This window comes from Gekko japonicus, unplaced genomic scaffold (genome assembly GCF_001447785.1).
Source record: "Gekko japonicus isolate JY-2015 unplaced genomic scaffold, Gekko_japonicus_V1.1 scaffold2637, whole genome shotgun sequence".
Lineage (NCBI taxonomy): Eukaryota > Metazoa > Chordata > Lepidosauria > Squamata > Gekkonidae > Gekko > Gekko japonicus.
Genome location: NW_015176527.1, coordinates 74,117 through 86,033, shown reverse-complemented (window position 1 = coordinate 86,033; position 11,917 = coordinate 74,117). Strand labels below are relative to the sequence as shown.

The following is an 11,917-nucleotide window of genomic DNA, read 5'->3' as shown; positions in this document are numbered from 1 at the left end:
GGGGGGGGGGGAATCCACCCCCCGGGGGGATTTGGCAGCCCTAATGCTGGGAGACTAACAGATTCCCCTGAAGATTCCCCTGTTGCCGAAACGTGGAGGGAATTTTTAGCAGAGTAGCAAAATACATCTTTTCCTTCATTTGCGCCGTTGGCCTTGGCCTTCTGATCTCTCCCTGCTTCCAAGGGTGGCAGCCCTCGCTTGCTGCGACGGACTGTAAGGCTTGTCGTTAAGCAGCAGGGAAGCAAGAGAGCTGCTAGGTCACATGACTAAGAGTGGTGGGGGCAGGCCGTTCAGAATTCTGAGGGAGTTTGAAATAAGAGCGTTGACCGTTGACAGTTGACAGTTAGTGAGTTAGCCGGAGAGCTCAGGAGGAAAAAGGAGCCTATGAAAGCTGAGTGAAAAAGCAAGCCACCAGTTTGAGGAAGTTTGGGCCTAAAAAATGCTCCCTACTGGTCCCCTCTAGAGAGAGAGGGTTGTGATATGAAAGGAGAAATGGAAGAACTCCTTAGTATTAACAAAGCTACACACACACACTTCTCCAAGGGAACTAGGTGTCTAAAAAAGACTGAGGACAGCTGTCAGGTACTCCAATAACTCAGTAACAATACACAGGACCTAAGTCGGTTCCGTTTATTGATCAGAGTAGAGGAGACTCCATGAACTTCTGTGTCAGGAATAACATAAGATGCGCGGGCTAAACAGTTATATACCCCATTCGTATAAGACCCCCTGATGAGCAGAGGCCAATGAGCAAACACCTGCAAGCGCGGGGAAAAGCTAACGGACCCAGTGAGGGCAGGAGACTGGCAAAGGAGGCAAGACGGAGAATCCAGGCGCTCAAGGCCATGGAGAGAGAACAAGGCAACAGGGAGAAGGGAAGCTGCAGGGAAAAGCGGGGTGGCAAAGCGCAGAGTCCAGCACAGGAGACATGTCAAATATGCTGCGACTAGGGCCAGGGCGTTTTTGGTGGCGGCTCCTATCTGGTGGAACGAGCTCCCGGAGGAGATCAGGGCCCTGCAGGGCCTGCAAGACGGAGCTCTTCCGCCAGGCTTTTGAGTAGGAGCCGCCACCATTGTTGTACGCACATTTTATGAACCACTTTGTTCTCTGCCACTGCCTAACAGGTTTAACTTAGTAGGTATACTTAGCACTTCCATAATACATATGATTCTAACATCATGGATGTATTCAGGTATTAACTTTGGTTCATTTGTGACTGTTGTTTGAATGCATGCTGGGAAGAAGGCTGAAATGCTGATACACAGTTATGCTACCCATGACCTTGCTCGTTCTGGCCAGCTACAACTGCATATGTTTCTGATGTCAGCCTAGCTAGAATGAAGAACAGTAAGCACTCTGTAACCATATCAGTTATATATAGATACAACATGCAGCTTCATAGCTTCCGAAAGAAAAGTGTATTGTTCTGTTAGGAAAAGAAGAACTCTGCCTGGGAACACCCCCCCCCCCAAGGTCTTAACCCAATGGGAAATAGGTGATGAAATTTGACAATGTTTGATGGAACCAATAATTCTGTTCTATTTCTCTGATGTAATGTGAAGTATAAAATGCTATTTCACCCATTGGAACACTTGAAGAATCTGTTGGGTATTCAGGGTTCCAAAACCCTTGGATCTGTATTCTTCCTTATTAATTAATACATTTTTTTGGGGGGGTTTCCAACTCTACAGGACTGCTTTTGTGTGTTTTCTCAAATTGGCCTGGGCAAACACCATCAGGGACAGAGGTTCTGTCTTACACCATCACTGTACCATCACCGCATTGCCAATTTTGGCAATGCGAGCTGGCCCTGGAACTGAAGAACGGACATAGCGCAGACTGATCAAGTAGAGCTAGTGGAATTTTGAAACATTGTGTTGGAGACCCCATCTTGGATGTTGTTTTGGAAACAGCCGACTCCGAAGACCACCGGAAGAAGAAGAAGAGCCAGGCCGAGCCAAAGAAGAACAGCGAGTCCCACCATTGGGTGCCGGTAGGGCAGCCCCCACCCCTGACTATGTGTGGCCATAGATAGGGATAAAATGGAGAATGTTCCCTTCTGGTCCCCTCTGGAGAGAGAGGCTAGTGATGTGAAAGGAGAAATTGAGGAGCTCCTTAGTATTTACCAAGCTACACACACACTTCTCCAAGGGAACTTGTGAGGCGGCTAAGGGAAAGACTAGGCATCCGGAAAAGATTGAGAATAGCTAGAATGGTCTCACCAGTCAGCTGAGAGAGCCAGAGGGAGAAAGTCTTATGTACAACCACAGTTAGTAACAGGAGAGGTGGAATACCAAATGGTCTCAATGTACCAGAGACAGTATGTGTCCAGCTTAGAGTTGTATAACTCCTGCCTATGTTAATTCAAAGGGAAGCACTCATACAAAAAGCAACCGTCTATCCTGTGTAAATATCCCACCCCTGCTGTGTTTCTGTGAATAAAGAGTTGTGCAGTTTGCCATTAAAAAGCACTGGTGCCTGACTCCTTGAGAAGAATTCATATCTGGCAGATATCCTCCACCCACAGGAGGTATAAACCCAAAGAGACTTGTTAGCCTAAACAGGTTATCCCAAGAAAGAACCAGTGATCAGGCATAACCGAGTCACAGTCTGAGTCTGGTTTTAAAGAGCCGACTGGTCACGTTACACTTGCCGTCTGACCCCTTCAGGCCTTCTCTGCTACATATTGGAGGGAGCCGAAGGGACTTTCCTTCACAATTTGTAAGGTTCCGAAAGTTTAGAATCTCCAGTAACAAACAAAGAAGGGTCTGAAGCTACTGTTGTGCAGTGGTTAAAATGCTGGACTAGGACCCAGGAAAACCAGGTTCAAATCCCACCACTTAATCATGAACTTCGCTGGGTAGCCTAAGGCCAGCCTTACAACTTCAGCCCAGCCTACCTCACAGAGTTGTCGTGAAGATAAAGCAGAGGAGGGGAAACCACGTATGCTGCCCTGAGTACCTAGAAATAAGGGCAGGATCAAAAAATAACAGAAAGGTAAAGGTAAAGGTTCCCTTGCTCGAAAGCCAGTCGAGTCCGACTCTAGGGTTGCGGTGCTCATCTCCGTTTCAAAGCCGAAGAGCCAGCACTGTCCGAAGACGTTTCTGTGGTCATGTGGCCGGCATGACTAAACCCCAAGGCGCACGGAACGCTGTTACCTTCCCACCAAAGTGGTACCTATTTATCTACTTGCAATTTCTTGCTTTCGAACTGCTAGGTTGGCAGGAGTGCCAGAAAGGTACCACACTGTAAAAGCCCCCTTTTCAGGTCAGAAGGTAGGAATAGCCAGGAAGGGGGTGTGCTGATTAGGATGAGGAAAATTAGGATGAGGAAATGCCCACAACTCAGGAGATTTCCCTGTTTTAAAATTCTGACATCTTGCATGTTGAATATTAGCCTATCGGGGAGCACAGCTCTACCCCAGCCCTCTGCTTTTAAGGAATTGTTTTATTGGTACAGGGGGAAACAGACTATAAACTAACTATAATCCTTCAAGGGAAGGATGAAAGTGTGTTTATTAAAAGATGGGAAAGAGTATATAAATGGATTCACAGAATATGGAAAAATTTAGATCCAACTGTATAAAAGACTGAATGTATGTAATTGTGTAAATAAGTCTCAAGCTATTAGAAGGAAAATTGTTTGTAAAGGACAACGAAAAGGAAAATGATAAATAAAACTGTAAAAAAAAAATTAGCCTATCGGGGAGCACAGCTCTACCCCAGCCCTCTGCTTTTAAGGAATTATTTTATTGGTACAGGGGGAAACAGACTACACTAGCCATCAAAACTACCGTAACAAGTTATCAATTGGACAGCAGTGGATCACAAAGTGACAACAAGCTATTCACTAGGAGGATGCAGAGCCTGAAAGGCCTTCCTCTCTTGCACAGGATGGAGAAAAACCAGGAAAATCCCACCACCCCTCTAAGGGAGGGCCATGACCCCAAGGATCCCACATCTCAGTAGCTACCTGCTTCTATCCATGTTTCCACAGAGCTCTGAGCAAACACCTTCTTGTCATCTTCTTCTTCCTGGCAGGAGCCGAGATCAGGTCTGGGAGTCCGAAGTTCTTCTTTGGGAGAAACAAAAGCAGGTGAGGTCTCCCGGGCACTTCTAGATGCATCAATATTCCAAACTAGCCTGACCTGCATCTCCCTTCCTTCTCAATCAAGCACAACAAGGACAGAAGCCCATAATGTTGCTCTACAAAATTATTTATCCCCTGCACATGGATGTAGCAGGTGAAAGACCTGAACGTGAGCCTGGAAACATCACCAGATGTTGCTCCAAACCTGAAGCTCCAGTCAGGAGTGGAGCTTTGATCAAGACTTAGCTCAGAGGGAAGCATCCTCTTCATCAAGCCCACCTCTACCAAAGACAGACAGGAAGCATCCCCTATGGCAAACCCATGTCATCCAAAGGGCAGACAGGAAGCAACCACTGAGATCCCCCACTCCAGTATGTGTCCCCCCTACTCTGAATCAGGAAAAAGTTCTTACTCCTGCAATGAGACCCTAAATCCCAACCAGGCCAGAAGACATGGGCTCAGGAGGGCAGAGTTCAGGTACCATGCCAGGGTACACTGCCTGGCCACCAATTCCTGCTTTACAAAATCCCTAGAGTGTACGGATTGCTAACAACAGTCATGGAGATTAATTCATTTCAGCATCTATCAACCAAAGTGAAAGGGGCCCTTACCGAGAGAGGCCACATTCCCAAAATTCTCCAACATGACTTCCATGGCCAGGACCCTCTGGCCTGGATCCAGCAGCTCCCACTCCTCCTTGGTGAAATCCACGTCCACCTCCTCAAAGGACAGAAAACCTTCCTCAGTTTGAGCTGGCTGAATAACAGCTGTTCCCACGCCAGGACAAAGAGATGATTCGGAAAGCGTTGTTCCAAAGCCTGGGAGGAAAAGAAGGTCAATCCAGTCTCTCAAACACAGGCCAAGGGACTGGAAATAGCAGTAATGAGCTTCAGGCATCCTGGAGAGAAAAACAGAGACATAACATTTATCCTGAGACGGTTACAGCTGTTCAGGCACAAGGAATCCCTACCTGGCGAACTGTCCCACGTTGGATCCTCCTGCTTGAAGGCCCTGAACTGTGGGTTCTGGCAGGTCCCTGATGGAGTATTTTCTGACTCGGCAAAAATCTCCAGAAATTGTCCACACACCTGAAACACCACACGAGGGACAAAGAGAGGAGTCAGAGGAATATGGAGAAGGACCCCCCCCCCCCCCCCCGCTATTAGTGTGGCTGGAATCCTGCTTCGGCTTTACCCACATCCTCGATCATCACCCAGAGGGGCCAGAGAAGCGCTCAAATGCCCCATGCAGCGTTTGACCCCTGGGAGAGGCCACCTAGAGAGGGAGGGAAATCTCATCTGCACAAGAATGGGACAGAGATGCTTTAGGAAAAAACTGAGGTTCTCAAGATGCTTTCATCTTGCCAGGATGAATCCCACTCACCCACTCTTTCTCCTCCTCTGCCTGGCTGAGGTGGAAGCCTTCTGCCAGGGCCACCGCCTGGGAACTGGTCTCCGGCCCGCACTCCCTCACCCAGCTCTCCATCTCCGGGGGCAGGACGGCCAGGAACTGCTCCAGGACCACCAGGTCCAGCATCTCCTTCTTGCTGCGCCTCTCCGGCTTCAGCCACTGGCGGCAAAGTTCGTGGAGGTGGCTGCATGCGTCTCGGGGGCCCTCCGCCTCCTGGTAGCTGAACCGCCTGAACAGCTGGCGCTGCTCATCCCAGCCAAGGGCATCCTCACCCAGGAGGCTCTTCAGCTTTGTTTTCTCCCAGAGTTCCCTGGCACTCGACTCTTTTCGGACTCCCATTCCGGCTTCAGGGCCTTTCCTGCCCTCTGTCTGTAGGTGCCCGAGTGCCATCTGCTGCACAGGGGAAAATTCTCCCTCCTCTTCTGCCTCTTTTCCTCCCCAAGGGGGTGGGGCTTCTGCTTCTGCTGAGAACCCCCAAGTTGAGGGGGGTCTTTCCTGGTCACGAGTTCTAATGCTGCCGACACAAGCAGAGGCAAAACTGGGTGCTCCCCACTAGCCTCTGGAGCTCCTCCCTGAGGAAAAGAAAAGCCAGCCCTAAGACTCAGGGAGAGCCACGGACCATCCACTCCACGCCCTCCCTTGCCAGGACTGCCCACTCCGGGTCAGGAAATCCCTGGAGATTTGGGAGTGGAGCCTTGGAGGAGAACAAGGTTTGGGAAGAGGGAGGGAAGTCAGCAGGGGTATACTGCTATACACTCCCACCCTCCAAAGCAGCCATTTTGTCCAGAACTGAGAACTGTTCTAATTCTAGGAGATCTGCAGGCCCCACCTGGAGACTGGCAACCACAAGGATCCTGAGGCGGAGTTCTCCTCGAGCGGTATTTGGTCCTATTTTACTGGCCGCCCTCCCTTTTGACTTTTGTATTCAGACCTGCATGGAAAACCACAATGCTTTTTAGAACTGTAGCCGTATTGTTAGCCGCATGAAGCCAAAATGACAGTATCAGGAACGCCTGAAAAAACAGTTATTGTGGCTTCATTTTTTGTGCTCCAGAATCTTTGTGCCCAGTCTGTTTCTCTTACTTGCTAAGACTGAAGTCGTTGCTCAGCCAGGGCCTTGGAGAGAACACCAGAAGCTGCCTTGGACAGGACCAGCTTGTTCTTCCCGCTCTCTGCCTTGACACTTGTGCCCTCCAGGGTCTACGTCAGGGGTCTTCTCCAGCCCCATTCAGCAGAGACACCAGGGACCAGTGTTCCCTCTAAGCTGAGTTAGTGTGAGCTAGCTCACAGTTTTTTAGCCTCCAGCACACAGATTTTTGTTTTAGCTCAGGGAGGATGGCTCCAGAGCAAGCTAATTTATGCAGTAGCCACAATCGCTCGCTCACAACTTTAATGCCAGTAGCTCACAAAGTAGGATTTTTGCTCACAAGGCTCCACTGCTTAGAGGGAACATTGCCAGGGACTGAACCTGGGTCCCTCTGTGTGCAAAGCCTGTTAACGTTAGTGTTCCCCCGCCCCAAATGATTAAACAGGGATGTAGTGATGGCCACAAGTTTGGAAGGCTTTGCAAGGGAGACCAGAGAAATCCACAAAATGGCCAATCTAGAACCACGTTAGCTTTCAGGAACAGAGGCCAGGGTTTGCTCCCTCTGCCTTCCATATTGGGATAGTAACCATCAGGTAGACCAGATGAAGGAAGAGCACAGAGTTTCGCCTTGTCCAAGAGAGGGAGAGAACCAGGATCCTCAGAGATCTGTGGACAAGAAAGATCCGGATTCCCAAGCTCTAACACAGACAGCAAGGACCTTTGCACGCAAGGACCCTTAGCAGCTAAAGAAGCCTGTGTGAGAAAGGCAAAGCTACAAGTCCACGGCCCAACAGAATTATCTTGAAAAACTGTAGTGTAACTGCAGAAATAGCTGGGGGGTGTTTTACAGAGACTCATAAGCCAGTAAAATACAATGTAATTTCAATGTAATATCCCTGGAATTCTTTGTTTATAGATTGGTTCCTGAGGAAAGACCAGAGATCTGAAACATTTAAATATCCGGAAAAAGTGTTGAAAGAGAGATATTGAGTTCGGAGCAGACTGTTTTTGAGAATACAAGACTGTTAGAGGGAGATAGACTGAGGGAGTCTGGAGCAGACTGCTATGTGAAATCTTATCAACCTTTGTGTTTTTTCTACGAAGGAATAAGTGGTGTTTTTTTTATTAAAAAGGTAAAGGTAAAGGTTCCTTTGCTTGAAAGCCAATCGAATCCGACTCTAGGGTTGCGGTGCTTATCTGTTTCAAAGAGCCAGCGCTGTCCGAAGACGTTTCCATGGTCATGTGGCCAGCATGACTAAACACCAAGGCGCAGGGAACGCTGTTACCTTCCCACTGAAGTGGTACCTATTTATCTACTTGCAATTTCTTGCTTTCGAACTGCTAGGTTGGCAGGAGCTGGAACTAGAGACGGGAGCTCACTCCGACATGCTGCACACTCGGGTCTCCAACGGCTGAACTACCGACCTTCCACAGCCTGCAGTTCAGCGTCTTAACCACTTGAGCCACCAGACACTAAATGTTGTTATGGCTTTCATCTAGTCTCTTTTGTTATTGTATCGTTCTGTGGGCATCTAGCACACATCTGTATCATTTTGCACATCAGACTGGATTCAGTCCAAGGCAGCTTCACGTGTGTTCAGATGGAAATGTTTGAGCAAGACCACCACGCTCACAGAAGGATGGAAAGGAGCGTAATAGTTAACTAATTACTCGGCAACATTCTGACACTCCTAAGTTATTTCTTATCTAACTCCACCTGCCTCATTCTTAAAAAAACAAATTACGTTTTTATTCATACCCCTATGAATACCTAGATACCCAGTTTTGTGGTGAATTTTACTGCTAGGGCTCAGCCCTGCCAAGAGAGAGATAAAATACTTTGGGGGTAGGGATCCCAATTCCAGGTTGGGAAATCCCTGGGGATCTGGGGGAGGGGAGGAACATCCGCATGTTATAATGCCAGGCAGTTCACAGCGCCAAAGGAGCCTTTTGCTCCAGGGGAACGATAGCTGTAGTCTGGGAATCAGTTCTGATTCCGGGAGATCTCCGGAACCCACCTGGAGGTTGGGAACAAGAACGTAAGAGCATTTGCCTTCAAGCTCTACACGGGGACTCCCCAGGGGCCAACTGGCCAGGCAGTGCTAGAAACAGGATCGCGCGATTCGATTCACCCATGCCTGACCCAGCCGGGCTCTCCGATGCAGGACTTTTTCTTTGGAATCCGACCCTTGGCTGGGACACTCGTTCAGCCCACCTGGCTTTAGCTCTCCGGGCAGGGAGATCACCCCCAGGATGATCCCGCATCAGCAATGCTCAGATGTTGCTCCCGGGCGCTTCTGCATGCCTGGCCTGATGTTTTGCCCGGGGGGGCCCTCCTTCCTGCACCTCCCTCCTTCTGCTCCCTCCCCGCCTCAAACGCCTTCCCGCAACTCACTTGCTCCCTCCCAGTTTCCCCAGTTTAGGGGGCGGAGCAGGAAGTGGCTTCCCCAGTTCACAGCTGCTTGTCTCCCGGATGCCTCTCTAGGAGGGCGGCCCGTTCCAGATGTTTACCTTTAACCCTTGCAGAGCCGCTCTGTGGAGCCCCCTCCCGCCTGACACCCGAGGAGGAGCATCAGCAGCCAGCAGGGGAGGGAGATGGAGGGAGGATTTCTTTCCTTTCTCTCTCCGTCCGCAGAGGCAGCCCTGTGAGTCTCTTGCAAGGAGGAACAGCAGGAGAATGCAGGAGACTATATAGATTTGTGGAGGAGGAGTCTATCAGTGGCTACTGACCATGGTGACTGAGGGGAACCTCCACAGTCAGAGGCAATCAACCTCTTAATCCCAAAGCCAGGAGGCAGCCTCAGGGAAAAGTCTTGGCCTCTACACCCTGTTGTTGGCCGTCCAGAGGAACTGGTAGGCCACTGTGTGAGACAAGATGCTGGACTAGAATAATAGAATCATAAGAGTTGGAAGGGACCTCCAGTGTCATCTAGTCCAGCCCCCTGCACACTGCAGGAAATTCACAAATACCTCTCCCCCCCACACCCTCACTGACCACTGTTCCATGCCCAGAAGATGACCCAAAAAACCCCTCCAGGATCTCCAGCCAAACTGGACTGGAGAAAAATTGCTTTCTGACCCCAAAGTGGTGATCAGCATTTCCCTGGCCGTGTAACAAAGGGTCACAAGAACTAAGCACTGAGGCTACCCTTCCCGCCCTCCCTATCATGATCTGCCTAAGTTCACAGAATCAGCATTGCTGTCAGATGGCCATCTGGCCTCTGTTTGAAAACCTCCAAAGGAGAGCCCACCACTTCCTGAGGAAACCTGTTCCACTGAGGAACCGCTCCATCAGGAAGTTCTTCCTAATGCTTAGCCGAAAACTCTTCTGATTTAATTTCAACCCGTTGGGTCTGGTTCGACCTTCTGGGGCAACAGAAAACAACACTGTACCATCCTCTATAAGACAGCCCTTCAAGTGTTTGAAGATGGTTATCATATCATAGAGATGTTGTCTCTTTTCCACACTAAACATACCCAGCTCCTTCAACTTTCCCTCATAGAACTTGGTCTCCAGACCCCTCACCATCTTTGTTGCCCTCTTCTGGACATGTTCTAGCGTGTCTATATCCTTCTTAAATTATGGTGCCCAAAACTGAACACAGTACTCTAGGTGAGGTCTAACCAGAGCAAAGCAATGCCATCTCTTCACCTGATCTGGACACTACAGCCCAAAATCACATTTGCCTTTTTAGCTACCAGATCACACTGCTGACTCATGTTCAGTGTATGTTCTACTAAGACCCCTAGATTCTTTTCACACATGCTACTGCCAAGTCTCCCCATCCTATAATAATGCATTTGATTTTTCCTACCTAAATGCAGTTCCCTGATGGATACCAGCCAGCTTAACTCATCACTTTGCAGCTGGGAAAAGGCTGTGGCAGATTCAGAGGTGTTAGTGGAGACTACTAAAATTTTCTGGAAGGCTGCCGAAGACAAAGCATTGTCCTGCTAATGGGTTCATGAACTGTTTGTTTTGTATTCTTCTGTTTTGCCTTTCATTAAATGTTATACCCAGGGCTTTTTTTGTAGAAAAAGCCCAGCAGGAAATCGTTAGCATAATAGGCCACACCCAACAGTAGAAATTCATTTGCTTATTAGGACACACCCCTGACAGCACAGCTCATTCGCATGTTAGGCCCATGTTACCAGAAATGTGGTCATCCAGCCACACCCACCTTTTGCTTCTTATTCTGTTTACCTTGTTTGTTGTGTACCAGGAACCCCTTTGCATGTTAGGCCACACACCCCTAATGTAGCCAATCCTAATCAGTTTCTGCTGTTGGGTGTGACCTGTTATGCCAATGAGTTCCTGCTAGGCGTGGCCAACTTGGAAGCCAGCCGGAACTCCGTTCCTGTGCGTTCCTGCCGCCCTGGTTATACCTGTTCTCAAGTAACATTTCCAGTCTTGGGAGGTGGAAGGTGAACGTCAGATAAAAATCACCTGTTATGTCTGTTACTCGAGTATCAGTATTCTTTATTACGGTCATACACCAGCATAACACAAAACAAGATATATCTGGAATCTGTCAGCAACAAGCAAGTGGGGGAGGGGATGAAGAAGGGTCTTGAGAGATTTATTGGTCCTGCTACCCAGCAAGGGCTGGATTCTCACCTCTATTTTTTTTAATGAAGAGGAGAACAACATTTTCCAGACAGCTTCTGTCGCAATGATAGAAATCTGCATTTCGATTCGATCCTTCTAAGCCACAGAATAAAAACCGAACAAACAGCTGATACACAGGTGCTCTCATATCTGACCAAGGACTACCATCCCTGGTCTACATTGCCTATTGGTGTTCAAAGGGGATGACAGGTATTTAGGGACACAAGAATCTAAGAAAAACCCTGCTGGGATCAGACCAGTGGTCGACCTAGTCCAGAAAACTGTTTCACCATAGAGTTACTATGGAAGCCAACAACAGGGTAAAGCTGCTGAGATTTGCCCCCGATATCACCTTCTGCCACTGCTATTCAGAGGTCGGGTGCATCTGAATGTGGAGGTTCCCTTTAGTCATCATGGCTAGTAGCTGCTGATAGAATGTTCTCCATGAAATTTAATCCAACATATGATAACTGTACAGATAAAACTAGAAGCAACGTTCTTCAGACTGAAAAACTACAGTACTCTGCATTTTGTAAAAGGTAAAGAGGCATTAAAAAGGTAATGAGAGGCACTACTCTATCTCACTGTCTCAGTGAATGATCCATAAGTGTCAGAGGTGTAAACAGACTACAGAGGAAAATATGTTTTGGTCGCCAGACTGTGCTACATACATTTGTTTGAAGCTGGGAACAAGGGGAGAGGGTGGACACAAAGGAGAGAAA

At 48.5% G+C, this 11,917-nt stretch overlaps 1 protein-coding gene across 1 annotated transcript in view; it reads right to left on the bottom strand.

Annotated features, from left to right (window-relative positions):
• Positions 1–11,917, bottom strand: part of LOC107124036 (zinc finger protein 420-like) — a 37,483-nt gene that overhangs the window by 18,668 nt on the left and 6,898 nt on the right. The gene's annotated exons all lie outside the window — the stretch shown is intronic.